General features: G+C 37.9%; 1 long non-coding RNA gene across 1 annotated transcript in view; it reads left to right on the forward strand.

Annotated features, from left to right (window-relative positions):
• The window catches only part of LOC134807767 (uncharacterized), a 29,053-nt gene extending 9,983 nt beyond the window's left edge, over window positions 1-19,070 (forward strand). Inside the window, exon 2 of the long non-coding RNA XR_010149027.1 lies at window positions 18,538-19,070. This is a non-coding gene — a long non-coding RNA (uncharacterized LOC134807767). The remainder of the gene's footprint in view (window positions 1-18,537) is intronic.
• The last annotated feature ends 1,053 nt before the right edge of the window (window positions 19,071-20,123 follow it).

The following is a 20,123-nucleotide window of genomic DNA, read 5'->3' on the forward strand; positions in this document are numbered from 1 at the left end:
CCCTAGAGATTTGTGGAACTTTGAATTCGAGAGAGCTGATTTAGGGTATCTGGCAGAAGAAATTTCTAAGCAGCAAAGCATTCAAAACATGACCTGGGTGCTGTTAAAAGCATTCCATTTTAAAAGGGAAACAGATCATAAAAGTTCAGAAAATTTGCAGCCTGACGATGCAGTAGAAAAGGAAAACCCATTTTTTGAAGAGAAATTCAAGCTGGCTGTGGAAATTTGCATATGTAACAAGCAGCCAAATGTTAATCCTCCAGACAATGGGGAAAATGTCTCCGGAGCATGTCATAGGTCTTCATGGCAGCCCCTCCCATCACAGACCCAGAAGCTTAGGAGGAAAAAATGGTTTTGTGGGCCTGACCCAGGGTCCCCATGCTCTGTGCAGCCTAGGGACTTGGTGCCCTGCATCCCAGCTGCTCCAGCCATTGCTAAAAGGGGCCAATGTACAGCTCAGCCCATAGTTTCAAAGGGTGCAAACCCCAAACTTAGGCAGCTTCCATGTGATGTTGAGCCTCTGGGTGCACAGAAATCAAGAATTGATGTTTGGGAACCTCCACCTAGATTTCAGAAGATGTATGGAAATGCCTGGATGCCCAGGCAAAAGTTTTCTGCAGGGGTGGGCCCCTTACCTCTGCTAGGGCAGTTTGGAAGGGAAATGTGGGGTTGAAGCCCCACACAGAGTCCATAGTGGGTCACTGCCTGGTGGAGCTGTGAGAAGAGGGCCTCCGTCCTCCAGACCCCAGAATGGTAGATCCAGTGATAGCTTGTACCATGCACCTGGAACAGCTGCAGACACTCAACACCAGCCTGTGGCAGAAGCCAGGAGGGGGGTTATACCCTGCAAAGCTACAGGGGCAGAGCTGCCCAAGACTATGGGAGCCTACCTCTTGCATCAGCATGACCTGGATGTGAGACATGGAGTCAAAGGAGATCATTCTGGAGCTTTAAAATTTGACTGCCCCACTGGATTTCAGACTTGCATGGGCCCTGTAACCCCTTTGTTTTGGACAATTTCTCCTGTTTGGAATGGCTGTATTTACCCAATACCTATACCCGCATCGTATCTAGAAAGTAACTAGCTTGCTTTTGATTTTACAGGCTTATAGGCAGAAGGAACTTGCCTTGTCTCAGATGAGACTTTGGACTATAGACTTTTGGGTTAATGCTGAAATGATTTAAGACTTTGGGGAACTGTTAGGAAGGAATGATTGGTTTTGAAATGTGAGGACATGAAATTTGGAGGGGCCAGGAGTGGAATGATATGGTTTGGCTCTGTGTCCCTACCCAAATCTCCTCTTGAATTGTACTCCCATAATTCCCATGTGTTGTGGGAGGGACCCAGTGGGAGATAATTTGAATCACAGGAGCAGTTTCCCCCATACTGTTCTCATGAGAGTGAATAAGTCTCACAAGGTCTGATGGTTTTATCAGGCCTTCCTGGTTTTGCATCTTTTTCATTTTCTCTTGCCGCCGCCATGTAAGAAGTGTTTCTTTTGCCTCCCACTATGATTCTAAGGCCTCTCCAGTCATGTGGGACTGTAAGTCCAATTAAACCTCTTTTTCTTCCCAGTCTTGGGTATGTCTTTTCCAGCAGCATGAAAACAGACTAATACAACTTATAATAGAGAAGAAGACATAGTCCCAACCCTCAAGAGTTTACAGTCTAGTGGAGAAGTCAGTCAAATAATCTATATAGAGAAATATGTTAAGGCAGGGCTAGAGGTACCTAGTGAAGGAACTTAGCCCAGTCTTAGAGATTAGAGAAGGATTTTTTTTTTTTCCACACGAGGTGATATCTAAGCTGGAATGAAAAACAGGAATTATCCAGGATAAATGGGAGTAGTTATTATAGTTGGAGTTTGGGGCAGGGGTGTATGTGTATCTGGTGGGAGATGGGTGGAGAAGGTAAGAAAGATAAGCTATCTTAAGGAATTTGCACTCTATCCTGAAAGTAATGGGAAGCAATGGAGAGTTTAAACTATGTGGTTAAACTTGTGTGTTTGGAATATCATCTTTTCTATAGTGTAGAGAGTCATAATCAGGGCTTATGACAATTGCCAGAGACAAATAAGGAAATCATTACAGCAATGTAGGCAAAAGACAAACTTATGAATTGGAAAAAGAAATGTACCTGATTTTCCCAGATAATTGAATGCCCCAGAGATGACAAAATATCATTCTTCTTTGGATTCTTTCTCTATCTTAATATTCCTGTTGGTGCCACTAGTAATTCCATGGACTTTTTTGAATCAGCAAGAATATTCTCCTGGGGCCCTTCTCAGCTACTTAGCCTTACCTGGTAACTCCTCATTTTTCAATAGATTTTCATTTTCCCCTTTCACAGCTCCTCTCACCTCACCAGTTATTATTTGACCTTTCATCTTCTGAAGGCTGACTAGCATGCAACAGCTTCCTTGGATTTTTTTAGCTGACAGATGTGATCTAAAGTTATCTGCCATTGCCTTGAAATAAAGGGATCAGAACACCAAAACTTCTCTGCTCTTTAAAGAAAGGATGATAAAATAAGTGTTGGGGTGGTGGTAATGGGAAGACCATACCTACTCCTGGTTTCCATCTGTGCACACTCAAAGCACTTACCGATGAGAAATGCTAGAGGCCTTGGAATTTTTCATCTAAGAATATTTTTTAATTTGAGATTCCATGTGGTCCAAGTTGCACATGGCCAGAATTTTTGCAAGAAAGGATTGGAAGCTTCTATTTCTCAGTGTTATTGCTCATAAAGGAAGGACAGTGATTATTTTATAACTTTTTGAGATAGTAGAAACAAGACTGGACTTGTCAGAAAGCTGAGTTTGGAACTCAGTAGATGTGTGAGGTAATAATCCACATACCATAGGGGATTTCATAAAGTAAATCAGAAAGCACGAAGCCATTTTGGCCCCTGTGCATAGCTCTTGATTGAAATTACCCTCGTCAAGGTTACCAACAATGGCCATGATGTGAAATTCAATGACATTTTCATGTTTTTGTCTTCTTAAGCCTTTCAGCAGTGTTTAACGCAGCTGATCATCCACCCTTTCTAAAAACATTCTCCCCTCTTAGCTTCTACATTTGGCTGCTTTTCCACTTGGATTTCTTCTCAGGCTCTTCTGCCAGTTTTTCTTCTTTTATCTCGTGGAAATGTTGGTGATCTTAGTTGCAGGCTTAGTTGTCTAACTCATTTCTCCATACCCCCCTCAAAGTGCTCTCACTTGACATTTCCATTGTTATCTTTCACAGACATCTCAAACTTAACATGCATATGCCAGATACTTATCGGTTGATTATCAATCCAGAATTTGCTCTCTTGTGGTCTCCTGGATGGAGGACTGGAAGCCTGCAAATGACAGGCCCCAGACTCCCAGGCCTGCTGACTTCCCATCAGGTTCTGCCAATAAAATATACTACAGGGAGATGAGAAAGGACAAGAAATTAAGAACAGTTCAGCAGTTGGCAGTACCTCTGGCAATGGCAACCCTGAAATTTTCTGCTCAGTAGCAGTTGTGACCATTCCAGAAATTTCTGTGATGGCACTTAGAGCAGCTGCAGCAATTGAGGGAACAATGAGATTGCAGCATTTGGTGGTTCCAGTGCCATCAGCGGATAAGTGCAGCTCACGAACTCTAGCCCATTGATGGCAGGACCTTAGTGTTGCTGGAATACCCCATTCCCCTTTCACTCTCCCCTCATTTCAACACTGTTATGAGAGCCAACATATCCATCAGGCACAGTACCTTGGGCCCACAATTTAGAGGCCAAAGAAATGTTTTCATTTTTATTTTTTCATCAGAAGAAAAAAATAAATGTATGACAATGTTGCTAGCTTAGATTATATTTGTCATTACACCAATATAGTCATAAAACATTTAAAAAAGATTAATGGAGGAAAGGGCCCAAGAAATTAAAAGTGCAAAGAGCTATGAAAGTTATAATGCACCCCTGACCTTTGTGGCCATTTTCCTGCAACAGATGCTTCTTTGCAGAAAAATATCTAGTAGTTTCTGTATTCTTTTCCTTTTAACTTGACACTAGCTAATTCTATGACCCCAGTGGTACTTTTGATTTCTGCCTCTCAAACCCCAGTTAGTCCCCACCCTTCTCCATCTTAGGGAATGGCACCACCATCACAGAAGAGGCCATGAACCAGGAGTGATGTCTCCCTGTCAACTTGTCTTCCTGTTTGGCATGCTCTCCTCTGATTGATCTCCACCCTTCACCAATTTTACGTATACCTATCCTTTCCTAATTGGTTTTCTACACTGTCATGCCCAACTTTGAGTAGTGTCTTTTGCTTTAACCATTTTTGCATACTCACAAACAAATCAGCATGCCCTCCGTGTCCGGTGCCTATAAAGATCCCAGACTCGGTAGGTAGAAAGTGAGATGGCCTGACCTTAGGGAAGAGACAACCTGACTTTGGGGAAGAGGTCCTGACCTTCCCATCCCATCTCCAGCTCTCCTTTCTGCTGACAGCCATTTTCATTGCTCAATAAAATTATCTGCCTTCACCACACTTCAACCATCCATGTGACTTCATTCTTCTTGGATGCTGGACAAGAGCTTGGGACCCACTGACTGTGGGTACCTAGAAATGTTGTCACACCGGCCCTTTGCCTTCAGTGGCAGAGGGCAGCCACCCCATGCAATGAGGAAAGGAGCCAACTGAGCTGCTAACAGGCCACTGTCAATGGCTGGTGGAACTAAAGAAGCACTGTAACACCCCCTCTGGGGCTTCAAGGTCACAGGCACCCTCACTTGGGGGCTGCCGCATTCCCCTTGAGGTGGTATACCTGCTCTGGATGCAGGCCCCGCATGGAGCTTGCTCCATGAAGTGGCTGGCCAGGTTCTGCACTTGCTCACTCATGTGCTCCCTCCAGCAAGGGGTTGAGCACAGTGGGCTGAGTAGATGGCACCCCTTCTGAGAGTCCAGTAAAGGGGCTGACAAAAATCCTGCAACACAGTGACTCTAGGCTCATGTCCTCATGTCTTGCTGCAGATACTATCTCATAGATAACTTGACCTGAAATTGCCTCCACTCCTCCAGCATTCCTATTATACCCTTGGAGATGTTGAAAACCTTGTTTCAGACATTAGCTCTAGCATTTCATAATTCTGTGACCTCTCAGCCTCTGAGATCTTTTTCCTCATATGTAAAATGAGAATAAATGTTACCTTATAAGAGCATTGCGAGAATTTAGTGGAATAAAATGCATAATGCTGATCCATGGTAGGTCCTCAATAATGGTATTTTTCCTGATCAAAATGTTACCAGCAATATTTTAAAATTAACTTTTGTTTTTTATTTAGGAGTCTACCTACTTACCAAGCATAGTAAATAAAACAAAAACAACATTAAGGAATAAAAACATCTTTTTCACTCTACTTTAGCAAGTGCTTTATAATTATACTGGAAACTGAGAATCTTGGGGTGCACCATTTCCAAATGTTTTGGTATTAAATATAGGTCTATGCCTGCATATGTAGTACACTGGGGACTCATGAGACAAGTAACATTGAATTCCTCACATGAGTGTGTTTTATGAGTGTTTTCCTGAGGATCATAGTAGAGGCATTTATGGCTGCAGAAAAGGAGACTTTTCTAGAGTCATTTCATGGAGCAAGAGACACCAAAATGGTTATAAAACAGAAAAGCACCTCTGCATAGCACGTCTTTTGGAAAGCCGTTCTGCTAAGAACTTGGCATCACTACCCCTTTTTCACTGAGTCATCTTCATTTGCTCTGTTCCCCAAGGAGCTGTGAGATGTAAAAAACAGGTGAGGTTTGATTGTAACTGCTTCTGCTACTGAAAGATTCCACTCTTTAAAAGCAAAAATTTAAAGAGGATAAAACTGCCTACAAAGGATTTTTTTCCTTTGGACAACCCTACCATTTATGACACACACAGCTCAGCCCTTGGCTGCCATTAGCACTGAGAAAACTGTTGAGCCCTTTCCCATGTATTTTATACTTCTAAATATTACAGCTGCCACTTGGATTTATGTGCTTCAACAGAAGCAGCAGACAAAGAAGTCTATGCTTGTGAAGGAATGAAGTAACAATCTGAAAGAGTAATCAAAGTGAGGAGCAAATTTGGATTGGATTTAGGGATGTCCCACCACACATACCACATACCCCCCCGCCACACACACACACACCATGCAGACACACAAACATTGCTAGGACAAGTGTGGCTACCTCAAAGACAGAAATGCCAAGTACTTTTTCTTACCAAGAGAGCAGTTTTCTTTAACAAACTGTTTACTGCTTGCTACACAGCATAATTTCTTTTAGCAATTGACATGATGAAAATTTATTTTATATTATAAAATTAGTGAACACCACTACTTATCTATCACCCCAAAAACAAAGAGAAAAGAAACATTAAAGAAAGTAATGTATGAAAACTATATCAAGGTTTATTTTCCAAAATATTAGTACACAAATATCAGTAAGTGTTCTTAAAAAAAAAAGGAGTTCTGTGGTCAAACAGAATTGGGAAATGTTACTTTAGCTGAGGCTAAACAAATCTCTTTTGCAAGAGTTCTTAGAACCTTTATTTATTTATTTGCATTATGAATCTCTGAGACCAGAATATGTTATGTAAATATTTTGATAGAAACACATTAATATTTTATGAGAATAGCATGAAAAAAAGAGTAAAAAAAATTAAAGTTCCTGTCCTTAAGACAGTCATTGGCTAGTGGAGAAAAAAACCCATAAACAGATTATTAAAATCAAGTGATTATAATGTAAAAATTGTGGTAAATACAGAGAGGACTGAGGAAAACCGGAAGGAAGAAACTATCTAGGCAGGGGAGTCAGTGCTTCCTGGATGAGGGGGCACTGGAACTGTACCTTAACAAATGAGTGGCATTCTTCCAATTTCATCTACTTCGGTCTACCGTCTCTGACCATCTACCTGGAATAAACAATACTTTATCTTCACTAAAGCTCATTGCTTTCCTCTTTTGGCAATTATGTACATTTGCCTTTTGTTGTCTTTGGAAGCTAGATAGATCTAGATCCAAATCTCAGCTCTGACTTTTACTGCCTCTGATCTTCTGCAACTACCTTAACCTCGTCTGTTTTTCTGAATTGTCAGGGGAATTAGAGATCATCTAAGTAAAGCACCTAGCAAAGTGCCTGAAACATAATAGGCTTAAATATTTGGGCTATTATTGATGCAGGATTTTTCTTGACCCCTTTGCTGAACTCATGGCAGGGGTGCCCCCTCTACTCAGCCTACTGCACTCAAGCCCTTGTGGGAGGGAGCACACGAGCGAGCGAGTGAGGAACCCAGCCAGCCGCTCTGAGTGCCGATACAGGAACAAGCTCCGTGCAGCGCCTGTGGTCAGATCAGGTGTGTCGCCTTGAGGGGAATGTGGCAGTGCCCATGTGAGGGTGCCCATGATCCTGAACCCCCAGAGGGGATGTTACAGTGCTCCTTTAGTTCCACCTTCCACGGACGGTGGCATGTTAGCAACTAAGTTGTCCCCTTGCCTCATTGTGTGAGGTGGCTGCCCTCCACCAGCGAGGGCAAAGAGCCAGCGTGATAGCGTTTCTGGGTAACCACACTTGGTGGGTCCCAAGTTCTTGTCCATTGTCCAAGAAGAATGAAGTCATGCAGATGATTGAAGGATGGTGAAGGCAGAGAATTTTATTGAGCAATGAAAACGGCTCTCAGTGGAGAGGGAAACTAGAGAGGGAATGGGAAGGGCAGAGGGTCTTCCCCAAAGTCAGTTTGTCTCTTCCCCAAAGGCAGGCTGTCTCCCCCTCTATCAACTGATTCTGGGGTTTTTATAGGCACAGGATGGGAAGTGCATGCTGACTGGTTTGTGAGTATGCAATAAATGTTGAAGCAAAGTCACCACTCAAAGGTGGGCATGACAGTGTAGAAAAACAATTAGGAAAGGGTAGGTATAGGTAAAATAGGTGAAGGGTGGGAATCAAGAGGAAAGCATGCCAAACAGGAAGACGAGTTCTCAATCCAGTCTAAGGATTTAACTTGTACCTAGTCTTTTAGGCTTTAAACTGTCTTTGGCTTGGAGGTGGGTTTTCACTGGGGACCTACCCCTATCTGCCTAGGCATTTGGCTGCCTCCTACTGCTTTTATTATTATTTTTATTAGTTCTTAAAATTGGAATAGATTTACAAACATCTAATCTAAGCATTCACTGGATATACCAATTCCATTCATGGTATGTTTATATTACAGCTTCTGCTTGAAACTCTACTTTTACACAATTTTATTTAATATACCCTCAGACTCTGAAAGACATAGTGCTATACCTGTGTTACATACAGAATGAATCAAGCACAGATCTTGTCCTGGATCATATGTTCTCAGTCTAATGCTACGGCAGGGTGATGCAGGAGAAGGTAAGAGCATAACAATAAGCATAATAGATGGGCAAGCCCATGGGCACTAATGAAGAGGTGAAGATAAGACATCATAGGAGCAAATACCCCTGCCCATTGGCATATGAAAGGCAGATTCCTGAAAGGATTGACATTTAAGCTGAGCCTCAATATATGGGTTATATATGGTTTTAAGAGATTAGCAATGGAAAAAAATCCAGGAGAAAAAAACAGCAGAAGCAATGTAATAACTTGTCAATTTGGCCAAGTCATTAAGCTAGTATGAGTAAATCAATGGGTAATAAATATAAAATCAGAAAAGTAAATTAGGAACAGATCACAAAGTGTCAAAACAGTTCACCATCTACTTCTGTCAATATGTCACATTCGACAGCTCCATAAAACACAACAAACACCATTTAAAGGCATAAGTGAACCAACAAGAAAGGAAAATCCACAGAAACTAAAAAAAAAAAAAAAAAAAAAAAAACAAACAGAAACAAAAACCCTGCACACCTCACCAGTAAGCTCATAAGGAAACCCTGGGACTAAAAAAGCTCTTGACTTTTATGCATGTAAATGGACGAAGAAGGAGATATTAGGCCTGAAATGTTGGGGATAGAGGGAAGCATAACTGACATCTACCCACAGTTTAAGTGCTTTCCTAGGGCTACAAAAATAGAATAAAAGGTTTAAGAAATCTATCATTATAGGAAGGCACAAATGAAATTTGTTTGTCAACTTGGCCACAAAATTAAAATTTTCATTTCTAGTGATTTATTACAAAAGACTTTTGACACTTAATATTGGAGTATGACAATCTTTGCAACAGCAACAGTAGTGAATCAATGCTGTATGAATGATCTGGAAAACTACAAGCTGAGAAATTAACATAAAAGGGATACACACAGCTATTATTTTGGGGGCTCCAAGAAGAAGCAAGCACAAATCCATTTGATAGGCCATACCTTCAAACAAGTTTACAAAATGTTTCCCAAGTTAAAACCTCATTGAAAATTAGCTCACAAAGAAAAATTACGTAGTTCCTGAAGTAACAATCACTAGGGAAAGGTAGCAAAGCAATAGCAACAGGCCTCTAAGAACTTTAGATAATAGATAGAAACTATTAGGTATGTTTAATATGATTAAAGGTACAATCTTTAAAATGACTAAAGATATAAAAGATATAACATATATGAAAGAAGGATGAGACATCATTAAAAAGATGTATTTGAGAAAGAATATATAAATGAAAAACACAGTTGTTAATATTAAAATTGGAAGGAAGTATAAACAGTAGCCTAAAACAAGCTTAAGAAATAATTAGTGAAATGAAAAATAGACCTGAAGAAACTACTAAGTACAGACAGATAAACATTTAGGAAATTTAGGAGACATGGAAGATGGAATTTAAAATAAGATAAACAGAAATGGCAAGAAGAGTAATATGTGAAAAATGACAACTATAATATTTACTTTTTTTTTTCACTAACTTCACTCACCACTATGAATACAATCCAACTGCTATCATTGTTTGTCAGGATTATTTTAGTAGCTTCTTCACCTGGCCTCCCTGATTCTGTCCTTATCCCTAAAGTCTGCTCTCAACATTTGAAACTTAAAAAAAAAAAAGTCAGACTCTGTCAATCCTCAGCTTAAAACCTTCCAGTAGCTTCCTATATCATTAGTGGTAAAAGTACTTAAAATAATTTATATCCTGTTAATTCTCAAAATATGTTCCATGTTCATTCTGCTCCAGCCATACCTACTTCCTTGCTGCCTCAAATACTTTAACAAACCGGCACATGTACCCCTGAACTTAAAACAAAAGTTAAAAAAAGAATACAGATGCTCCTCAACTTACAGTGTAATTACATCCCAACAAACCCATCATAAGTTGAAAATATTATGTGTTAAAAATGCTTTTAATACACTTAATCTACTGAACATCATAGCTTAGCCTACCCTACTTGAATGTGCTCAGAACACTTACATAAGCCTTACATTACAGTTGGGCAAGACCACCTAACACAAAGCTTATTTTATAGTAAAGTATTTAACATTTCATGTACTTTATTGAATACTGTACATTACATTGAGATTGTGAAAATTTCACATCATTGTAAAGTTGAAAAGTTATTAAGTTGAATCATTGTAAGTCAGGGACCATCATACTGATAACCAACAACATTTCTTATCACACTTAGAGTATTTTAGATTTTGAAGGAGAATCAGAAAAATTATATCTATGGAAAATTATAGAATTATCTAATGTTCATTCAGTAGTCAATTTATAAACATATGGAAATAGAACTAAACAAGAGTTTAAGTTTTCTAATTTAAAGCTGTTTTCCTAAATGCGGCACTTATTTCACTGGTAATACTGAATGATTGTAGTTTTCACACAGACAATTTAATTATTATTAAATTTATAAATTTATCTTAATAAATATTCAAAAAACAAGTTCCTGCTTAGGTTGAAGCTAACATAAGTAGTACCTCTACTCCATCTCTCTGCATTTTTTGGCAATACATTATACACTCTTTGGGTGGTATGTGAATAAGGTAAATAACAGGAAGGTTATTTGCAAATGTCCAAAGTTTGAAAGTCAGGAAACCCTGCTGCAGGCCAAACTTTAGTTTAATATACAAAGAAATGGAAACTCAAGAGAAAAATACTTCAACCCTGCTTCTACCTCAGTTTTTGAAATTTCAGTTCCCTCTGTTTAAATGCTTTTCCCCTAGGTATTGGCAAGGGTGCTTCCTTCAAGTTTTTACACAAATATCATCTTGTGAGTAAGGCCTTCCCTAATAATTCTATTTAAAATAGCAAAAATCCCATCTCTACCCCCAGAATTCCTCATTCCTTTACCTTGAACATATTTTATGGCATTTGTCACCTATAAAATATATTTTACCACTTATTAATTATTTTTGTTCATCACCTTTTACCACTCCACCCAAGAATATAAACTCTGTGAATGATAATGTCAAAAGAAGTAGAAATCAATTAAAGCAGTAATTGGAGAAAAAAATTGTAACTTGACATTGCTGTATTATAAACAAAAGGCATGAAAATTAAAATGCTAGGCTTAAAATTTAATAAATTGGAAACATTTTTGAAGTGTAAACCCAAAGAGCACACAAATGAAGAAATAAGAAGTATGAAAATAGAAATTAAAGAAATAGAAAACAAACCTATAATAGAGAGAATTGTTAAAATCAAAAGCTGTGTTTCATTATAAAAATTAATTTAATATAATAGAACAAACTCTGGAGAAGTTAGTCAGGAAACAAAGCAGACAGCAAAGTTAATCATAGGCCTTAAAAGTTTGAAAAGTGGATGTATTATAAAAATAACAGAAAATGAAAAATATTAAAGCTAATCTCTGGAAAACTTTGCTAATAAGTTTGAAAATGTAGAAGAAATGGGCCATTTTCTAGAAAAATGTAACTTACCACAACTGATTTAAAGAGAAATTGAAGAAAAGAAAAACACCTAAACAAATCTACAAAATGAGGTAGGAAGGATTATAAACTATACATGAAGAAGTGTGGTAACATTCGTTTGTAAAAGAAAAAACAAGTGTATCCTCACTCCTCTACCACATACAAAAATACATTTCAGTGGGATATATAGAATATAATTTCTATGCACATTTTAAAACCTAGTAAATGTCATGAATTATTTTTAGACATACTGTATTGCATATATAATAGAAAGACAAAAACACTTGCACGAATGATGCACATCAAATTAGGACATTGGTTACTTCTTGGAAGAGTGGGAATTGGATGAGATGAAGGATATCGCAGGAACCTACAACTCTAGCTCTAACTTTCAGACTCATTTTAGAATAAAAATGATTCAATCATAGCAAAAATCTGAAATAGCAAAATGTTCAGATTTGGCAAGGCTGGGTTTTGGATATGTGGGTGCTCATTTCATTATTCTTTGTATTGTTAGTAACTTTAAATATATAATTATTTAGAAATGAAGTCTAAGACAAATGATCTGCCTTTTTTCCTATGAGCAGTGAGGAATTCTTTAAGTTCTTTAGCAGGAAATCTGACCATGTAGAGCTTCAAATGCCATCACAAAAACCTGAGAGTTCTCTCTCTTCCATCTCATAGAAAGAATCTCAACAGAACTCAATTCAAATATCCAAAATGGACAGATACAAACAGGATTAACCTTGTTAAGCCAACCATGGAAATAAAGGTGCTTTACTGAGAAATTTTCTGCAGAGAATAATATATATTTTAAAATACTGCTTATAAGGCATCCAAAGACAACCACACAACATTATGCAATCTGGAAAATAATTAATTTAAACTGATTGTGTTTGGAGCTGGGAAAGCTTCTCCATGAAAGTGTTTTGAATCTAACAACACTTTTGTGATGTGTTACAGTCAAGGCAGAAGCAAAAAGCAAAGTGTGTGCTTCTCCCAACTGCAACTTTTAAAAGAATGTGTATAGAAAGAATCATTTAAAAACTGTGTGTATTTATATATCATCTGCTTGCCATAGCTTATGTAATATTTTGTAGAATTCTAATCCCATTAATTATGTTTTACATTTTTCAATTTTTCTGTGATATATGTAATTATTTCAACCTATGCCCTAGTTTTGTGTGCTCTATTATTTGGCTGGAATTCAGAAGGGTTTGTCTCTGAGAACACTGAGAAGATACCAATCTTTCCCACTCAGCTCATCTTCTCTGATCTAAGCAGTTCTATTTCGTGAATGTGCCCCCATGACTTGAATAGGACAACGCATTCAAGACATAGTGTTTCCATAAATGATTTAATTTCACTGAGACACAAGTTTTATTCCCTCAAAAGTAAAATCTAATGCCAAATATGAATTACTTTTCATTTTTTCTGGTTTTTTTTTTCCTCTTTCCAAAGCTGACTGCATAGATAAAAGAACAAGAGGGTCAAATCCATTAACTGGGTAATTCAACTTTAGTCAGTACATTTTACCCAAGATTACAAGATGAGACAAAAGTAAGGATTTTTCCATGTTGAGTCCAAGATTTGCTGGAATCTTGACACTGAAAGTATTCAGCAAAGATTGGGTATCTACCTTTATGGGATGGGAAGTTAAAAATAGAAGGAAAAACTGGGGGAAAAGGAAAGGAATGAATATTTTCTGAACACTTGACTACGTTCCAGGTACTTCAGGCAAATCATTCAAGTGAAATCTAACTACCTCAATGGAGTTTTTTGTGTGTGTCGTTTATGCCACTGATGACAAACAGAGACCCTAACAAGTGGAAAAATAGACCTTAAGACCAAGGGGTGGGCATGGAGGTGCACTAGTCAGATCTCCATTCAGGAAAAGCTGCTGCTGGAAGCATAGGTGAAAATGTGGCTGCATCTTCAGATCTTGACATTCATGCTAAGGCCATTCTTCACCTGCCCTGCCTCCAGGACATGACAGAACACAGCAGTGGCACCATAGTTAGTCCACTCCTGCTTAATGCAGGAATCCTATAAATCTGCTCTGAGATCCTGCATTGGCCTAGCCAGGGATTTCTCAGGACCATAATCAGAACTGCAGCTCCTACAATAGCCTCCTTCCTTCCCACTCCCCCTTTCACAGGTGCCAGAATGGCATCACCTGCCTTCTCTTGTTCCATCCATCTTTATCCTTCATAACCACTTTCCACAACAAGCCTCTTACACATCTAATCCTGTCTTGGCATTGGCTTCTCAAAAGACCTTACCTGACACAGGCCACAGAACAAATAGCTTTCAGCTTACAGTGAATAAGCTTGAAGATCTATTGTACAGCGTGGTGATTATTGTTAATAATCACATATTATGTACTTGAAATTTGCTAAGAAAGCAGATCTTAAGTGTTCTTACCACAAAAAAAGAAAATAGTATAATAACTATATGAGATTACACATGTTAATTAACTTGATTATGGAAATCATTACACAAAGTATAGTTACATAAAAATGCTATGTTGTACATCTTAAATACACATATATTTAAATTTGTAAATTATAACTCAATAAAAACTGGAGAAAAACCCTAGTAAATGTCAGAATTAGGGTCTGATGCCAAAAGGATGCAGGAATCCTATAAATCTCACTCTTTCAATATTGATATTAATACTACTAGTAATACTGATACTACTGCTAATAATTAACATGATATATACTATTTATTGAGTGTTAACTATGAGCTAAGTATTGTGCTTACATGCGCTATTTTATTCAGTTTTCATTAAAATTTTATAAGACAGATATTATCTGCATTTTATAGATGAGGACACAAAGAGATATCATTAACTTATCCAGATTACATCATTATCCAGCAGCATATCCAGGATTTGGACTTGGATCTGTGTGGCTCTAAAATCTATGTTCTTACCCACTGTATTAGTCCATTTTCATACTGTTATTTAAAAATGCCCGAGACTGGGTAATTTATAAAGAAAAGAGGCTTAATTGACTCACAGTTCCACATGGCTGGGGAGGCCTCAGGAAACTTACAATCATGGCGGAAGGCGAAGAGGAAGTAAGGCACATTCTTCACAAGATGGCAGGAAGGAGAAGTGCAGAGAGAAGTGTAAAAGATCTCATGGGAACTCACTGTCACAAGAACAGCATTGGGGAAATCACTCCCATGATGCAATTACCTCCGCCTGGTCTCTCCCTTGGACACATGGGGATTACGGGAATTATAATTCAAGATGAGATTTGGGTGGGGAAACAAAGCCTGACCATATCACTCACCTGTGCAGTTTTTATACTTGCATTAATTTTTATGTTTTATGGCTATTATTTGATGGGTTTTCTTCTACTGAAGATGAGAATAAGCAACATATATTTATAAAACATTAACTCTGTGGCCAGTTTTTGGGTTATATCCTGAAGATTCAATAGAATAAAAGTCCTAATTTCTGCCCTCAAGAAAGTCATTATTAATCTGCAAGTTTATTAACAATTTAATGAAAAGAAGCTATTGATACCTCTGAAACAAAGAAGCAACCAAGAAGCTAGACAAGTGTATGGTAGTTATTAACTGGTGTTAGCTACTCTTCTGAACAAAGTAATATAAAAATAAACACATCAACTTCAAAGCCTGTGAAATTTCAAAATAGCAAAAAAGCAAAATAGTTCCTATTAGCTGGAATGGAGGAACTAGGGTTTTAAAATCTTGTAAAATTTGAAGAGGTCCAAAATATAGGATATCAAAGTAAAGGTGAACAATACAATTTGCTAACAGGAGGGGAAAAAGTCAATCCTTAAAATTAAGTCAGATTCAAGGAGAAATAGAACTGCCCACTTGCTGTCACTTACATTTTCTCCATGCACACATGTATCATGTTCCTTCAGAACATATTGGAATGTAATATAATGGAAATAGTATGTACTCGACAGTCAAACAGAACTATAACCCACAAGACTGTCAGTGTGAACTGGTTAAACAATAAAATCATGAACTAGGGCAACAAGAGAATGTTTAATGATGCTACATGGGAAATTTAATGTTGTCCAGGTTTCTCCCCAGTGGAGGAGGCTGCCGTAATCTTGGACTCCATCCAGAAATTTACCCTTCCTAACTCAAGGACTCTTAAAATACTTCCTCCTGCCATACAATGGAAGAAATAACATGTGTATTTTTAAAAGACAGACAAAAAGATACATACTAAGCCTTAACTGAAAAATAAAGAGGCAGCTGGCCTGAGTACACAGACCACCAAAAATCTGTTGGGTCCTATAAGCAGAAATAAAAATCAAGACTTGCTATTTAGTAACTTTTTACCTGTCATTTGTTAGTATCTGGAGACCAAGCAAAACTTCCTTACCAATTCTTTAAAGAGTCCTCATGATATGGTTTAGGTCTGTCTCCCTGCCCAAATCTCATAATGAATTATAATCCCCAGTGTTGGAGGTGAGGCCTAGTGGGAGGTGATTGGATCATGGGGGTGGATTTCCCCCTTGGTACTGTTCTTGTGATAGTGAGCTCTCGTGAGTCTGGTTGCCTAAATATATGTGGCATCTCCCTCCACTTCTTCCTGCTCTGGCCATATGAGGTGCTCACTCCCACTTCGCCTTCCACCATAATTGTAAGTTTCCTGAGGCTTCCCAGAAGCCCAGCAGAAGCCAACATCATGCTTTCTGTGCAGTCTGCAGAACCATGAACGAATTGACCTTTTTTCTTTATAAATCACCCAGTCTCAGGTATTTATTTATAGCAGTGTAAGAACAGACTAATATACCTCAAAATTTGAAGTAAACCCTGAAAAACACAAACAGTTTCATAAAAATAGTATAGAGACCTCCCGTTGCAAATAATCAGGACCCCAGAGCAAAGCTGTTTTAGGTCCATAATGGGGGAAAGACTCAGAAGCTAATCTGAATAATTTGGAAGAACGAGCAGTTGAGACCAGACCAAAATTGAAATTGTCCCTGGCTAAAGCCTTCCTCCTCAATGAGAAGGAACTCGATGCTATTATCACAAACCTGCTGCATAGAATCTGTTCCTCTGTTTAATGATGCTTTAGCCAATTGTAGCACAAGGGACACATTTTATAGACGTTTTCCAGGCTGGCCATCCCCAAGTGCCAACATGGATACATTGATTGCTTTTATTTAAATGAACTTCTGAGGAGGCAAAGTGAGAATACCTGGATGAGAGGAAAGATACAAAGTCTCGCTTGTCACTCTTCATTTGAACTTGTTACTAAGGCTAATAATATGGTACACAATTTCAATACAAGCAAACTGAAAAATGCACAGGGTAGCTAGAATAAGAACAATGCTATAGTAAGCGTTGGAAGAGCATGGTTTGTGAAGTTTGGAAGAGGCCAGGTCACACAGCTATTATGACATGTACAACCTATACAGCTATATAAGAAGCCCTTGAATAGAATGAGTGCAAATGATTAAGGGAGGAACGGATGATTGATTGAATGAATGAATGAATAAATGAATACAAAGTATAGCAATAGAATAGACAATGGATTGAGAACCAGGAAATATGGTTTCTAGCCTTAAGGTCTTTCTTTTGTCTGACCCCCGGAAACTCACTTCTAATTTTATAGTTCAGTTTTCTTATTTGTTTGATTTACTCTTTTTGATATGGCACAGGTTCTTAGCTTGTGTTTAATCAATGAATAAGGATAGTTGTCCTGACTTCATACAGGAAAGGAGTCTAAAATCTGTTGAATAATACTTAACATGTGCTACCACCCTGCCAAACATACACACACACTCTCTCTCTCAGTGTTAATCCTTTTAACCATACTTAAAAGTAGATATAATTGTCATCACTTTTACCAATGAAAAAATTGAAATTCTAATATATTAACTGATGTTTCTGTTTCACACAGAGTAAGTAAATAGGATAAAATTGGAGGCTGTTACAGACCCAAACCTTTCAATCTCACCATGTTGCCACTTGTTTGAGAAACTGAAAAAAGTATACATATGCAAAGTATTACCAGTGTTGCAGATATTTGCCCAAAGGCACATGTCTAAGTGTTTGTTTCTATACAAAATAGTCAGACCAGTTCTCATACCAACTCACACGGGATGTGAGGCAACAGATAGACCCAAATATTTATTAAGTGGGAAGGTAAGATGTCCATAAGTTGATAAAGACTGTTTTGTTTAGCTTTTTTTCTTGTGACCAGGCAACTAATAGCAAGTGAAGAAAAGGAATTGTTGGCAGACAACTTGGCTAAAGTACCAGACTTCTTTGTCATCCAGTCAGACACTAGGGGTGAAAAAAATCTGCCTGGTTATCTTTGTCTGGTCTCTCTTGGCTGAAAAACAGGGTACTCTTCAGAGGTAAAAGGGATGGTCTGTTCCTTATCATTAAATGACCCTACACACAGAGATATCTCTGAGTAAAAGGGGAAAAATTCTCAGATCTCAAATTTTTTTTTTGTAAAAAGTAAGAACAATATTTGAAAGAGAGATAGAGCATGAATGATGGGCATGTATGAGATTATTAAATTAAGAATTTATCTTGTAATATGCTAACAGTCCATTTTCTAACTATGTGAAATGTATGTGAATGTATACATCTAGAGTAAATATATTGTGAGTTAGATATATATGTGTCTATTTAATTTTCATCACAAATTGTTACTCTTCCTTTTCTCAGACATCTTATTTTCCTTTCCCTTTTGCCTTGACTATCAGGAATCTCAGAAGTCATAACCATGCCTGATGACAACAGTTTCCTTTGGCCTGGTGTGGTATTGTAAATTGTCGCTTTTAGACCAACTTTTTAGTGATAGACCCTCTCTATGCTTTTTCTTGTAAGCTACTGCAGATTCTTGCCACAGGTATGAAGTAAATTCTGTTAATAGCCTTGATTTTTCACCTGTGCCACCATATATATCTTTGCCATGGCCTCATCATGGATGGAATATACTTCCCTGCCCCTTGGACCATGTAACTTTTTTGGAACAATGAAAGATGATGGAAATGACAGTATACCTGTGCTCAGGTATACTGTGCTAGGTCTTAAGAAGCCTCCAGTGTTTCCAGCTATACATCTGCCATCACCATGAGAAGGACCTGCTCAAGCAAACCACTAGTCACAGGAGGAGAATGAGAGACACATGGAGTAGAGCGGCCCTCAGAGTCCACCTAGATTAGTTGTCAGCAGACCTCCAGTGGACTTGTAGAAACACAAACAATAATAAAAGGCTGTTGTTTTAAGCCACTGAGTTTTGGGGTGATGTTTTATTCAGCAAGTTAACCAGTACAAGGTAGATGGAAAATATCTATATTTCCATGTTGATCTTTTAAATATACATATTTGTATTTATGGTTAGTGAGAAAGTTTTCATAAATGAGTGAAAAGTCTTTAATTTTCATAAACAGAATATTATTGTATAATTTAATACTTTTGAATATTTCTATGGTTTCAATGTCCTGCCAAAACTCATGTTGAAACTTAATTGCCACTGTAACAGTGTTGAGAAGCAGGACCTTAAAGAGGTGATTAGATTATGGGACTCCACCCTCATGAATGGATTAATGCCATTATCAAAAAAAGTGAGTTAGTTATTGCAAGAGTTCTGCCCCCTTTTCCTCTCTTGCTCTTCTTACGTGCACTCTGTTGCCCTTCCACCATGTTATGAAGCAGCAAGAAGGCCTTCACCAAATGCTGAGCTGCTGTCGGTCCCATGCTCTTGAACCCAGCCTCCAGAATCATCAGCCAAATAAACTATATATATATATATATAGTGGTATTATAAACTATATATAAATATAGTGGTATTCTGTTATAGCAGCAGAAAATGAACTAAGACAAATATGGTATTTTTTTACCCTGTTTGATAAACTTCATTCTTCAAAACTGTTATATCAGACTTATCTGTGAAGCCTTGCTTGATATCTCTCAATAACTAAATACATTCCTACTCTGTGCTAAATGTATATCTTCAACATATTTCTATTTTTTTCTATCTCTCACTAGATTTTTATGACACCCAAGTTCAGGACTATGTTTTATGTCTCTTTGTAGCACATTTTATGGACATATCAGTCATCCAAAAATATGTATAACTGGATATGCTGAATGATAGATTTTCAATCAGTTCACATATTGAGAATATACTATCAAAATGGATAAGTCTTTAAGCAATACTCGATATTTGCTTTTGAAAAACAAAGCATTATTGTTGCTAAAGCACAGTATAGTACATAAAATCTAGTGCGGTGAAATACTAGTCAATACAAATAAGCTCTCAAGCCCACACTTGCTCTCAGGCATC

Source organism: Pan troglodytes, chromosome 1, assembly GCF_028858775.2.
Source record: "Pan troglodytes isolate AG18354 chromosome 1, NHGRI_mPanTro3-v2.0_pri, whole genome shotgun sequence".
NCBI classification, from domain to species: Eukaryota; Metazoa; Chordata; class Mammalia; order Primates; family Hominidae; genus Pan; species Pan troglodytes.